The 2228-nt window shown below is 51.8% G+C and overlaps 1 protein-coding gene across 1 annotated transcript in view; it reads right to left on the reverse strand.

The window, feature by feature from the left end:
* Positions 1-108, reverse strand: part of EPC2 (enhancer of polycomb homolog 2) — a 114180-nt gene extending 114072 nt beyond the window's left edge. The window contains exon 1 of the mRNA XM_008059868.2: positions 23-108. The gene's annotated coding sequence lies outside the window, so the exon portion shown is untranslated. The remainder of the gene's footprint in view (positions 1-22) is intronic.
* Positions 109-2228: the final 2120 nt, after the last annotated feature.

Here is a 2228-nt window from a genome sequence, read left to right on the forward strand (position 1 = left end):
CCGCCCGAAAACAGCCCCCCGCCGCCCGCGGCCGCTTCCACACACTAGATCCGCCGCTCGCCCGCCCGATCCGCTCCCTGCGCCATGGCCAACATGGCGGACATTACCACAGCGGCGGCGAGCGATCCCGGCAGCCCGCGCGAGAGCGCGCCCCCGCCGCGGGGCCGCGCCTCGCCCTCTCCCTCCCTCCCTCCTTCCTCTCCCTTCCCCTCCCTCGCCTGCCCACCCACTCTCTCCGCGGCGCTGCCGGCCCGCTGGAGCGTGCTCAGCCTCGGGCCGCTCCGGGTAGGGTCGGCGGCGGCCGCGGCGCCCCTCGGCGCCCCTGGGGGGCCGGCTCGTGCCCTCGCCGTGTGGCAGGTGCCAGGTGCGCGGGGTCCCCCGCGCCCCGGAGCGTGCGCCTCTGCCTCCGCTGTCCCGTCTGCCCGCTCGCGGGGCGTCCCGGAGGAGGGCGCCGGGCAGCGCGTGTGTGCAGAAGTCTGCGAGCGTGCAAGATGTCGACCAGGGCCCCAACAGCCACCACCCAAGCCCGTCCTTCTAAAGCGCTCGTCTCCAGTGCGCCCCGAGCGCGGGCTGATTCGCGCCTCCCCGAGAGGTGCGGAGGGTCCCGCCGTCTGCCCAGGCAGAGGGGCGCAGCCTGCCCCGAAAACGCTCAGGCAGTCCCAGCCCTCTCCCCCGCATCCTCTCCCCGGCACCTGTCCGAAAGAGCTCTCCAAGGTGAGGCATCTTCGCTGGTCCGCGCCATCACGGGGAGGATGCTCAGGGCAGCGGTGAGGGTTAATGGTGTGAGGCTGCCAGGTGCAACAAGTGAACTTGAACCTGTCACCCAAACTTCGGTAGAGTTGTCTAGTGGGTGATAGGTAGGCACTTCTCTGATTTCAAAAACATTCGAGTTCTTAAAAGTTCAGCTTACAAGATTTAACCCAGACAGCACACATTTCCGAAGCAGCAGATGTGTGTAACATGTTGGGTGCAGTGCAAGACGCAAAGAAGTCTGAGAGAAAGTTCTTACCCTCGTGGAACTTTCACCTTTAATGGGATGTCAGGATGCTTGGAAAGATTAATAACAGTAAGAGGCGTAAATGGTTGAAGGAAAGGGCAGGTGGAAAGATAAGTGACAACCCTTCCCCCCAAGTGTAAATACTTAAAGAAAATATAGGAGATGACACAGGCAGTAAGTAGTACATGATTAATTACCAAGTGAGATCTGTAGGCAATAATTGCTGTGAGAGTTCAGGGAAAGGAGACATTACATTAGCCTGAAAGAAAGTTCTAAAGAGGAGAGGGAAAATCAGGATGACTCAAATAAGTAGCAGCTATTGTTAACATCAGCTTTGTTTAGCCAAGAGTTTCTTGATTAGTCTTTAAGCATTACAGGGTTCTCACAAAATCCCTACAAAGAGTGTAACACATTTTACCATTATCTAATCATTGACAAATATTCTGCCTAGCTCAGAGAAAGGTAGCTTGTTTGCTAAAGTCCAACAATGAAAAAAATAGATTCCTAATTTTGTCTCTATCTGATCTCTATATGACATCAAATGTATATGCTTATATCCTCTATTACCTCCTCCACTTCCTTCCCTCCCTCGTCTCCTCCTCTCCTTTTCACCTTCTCCTCCTTTGAAGGCAGAAGGGTAGATACTGTAATGTCTAAATGGTGTAGCCAGTTTGTCCCAGCAAAACTGGGAGCATTGTTTAGTGGGACTTGAGTGTTTTTCGTCCACTTTGTTGTTGGAAACAATGGAGATGTGTGACTCACTTCTTGTAAGTAATACCTTCCTCAAGCTTATGGGCATGTCCTACTCTGAGTGCCACCTCTGGAACAGTTCCAATCCTCTGCAAGGAAGAACAAGAAGTTCTTCGGAGGGGGTCAGCCCTGCGTTCACATCTGAAAGGGAGAAAAAAGCAATGACTAAAGAAATGAGTCATCCAGGGTTTCAATCTGAATGCCCAGTACTTCTCCAGTTCAGAAAGGTACATTCTTTTAGGCCCTATATTTATTGTTGCTCTCTCTCAGGAAAGGGAATGTTGAGTATCTATAATATACCAGCCATTATAGTGGTATTTTATATGTACTGTCTCAGTTAGTTGCATTTCACTTAATTCTTACTGTAACTGTATGAAAAAATTATAATTTTATTAATAAGGAAACCAAGCCTCAGATAATTTGCCAAGTTTCAACTCTAATAACTTTCAGAACTGGGTTCAAATTTAGGTCTAACCTAACT

Source organism: Carlito syrichta, unplaced genomic scaffold, assembly GCF_000164805.1.
Source record: "Carlito syrichta isolate Samal-C Ts95f unplaced genomic scaffold, Tarsius_syrichta-2.0.1 Scaffold304408, whole genome shotgun sequence".
Classification (NCBI taxonomy): Eukaryota; Metazoa; Chordata; class Mammalia; order Primates; family Tarsiidae; genus Carlito; species Carlito syrichta.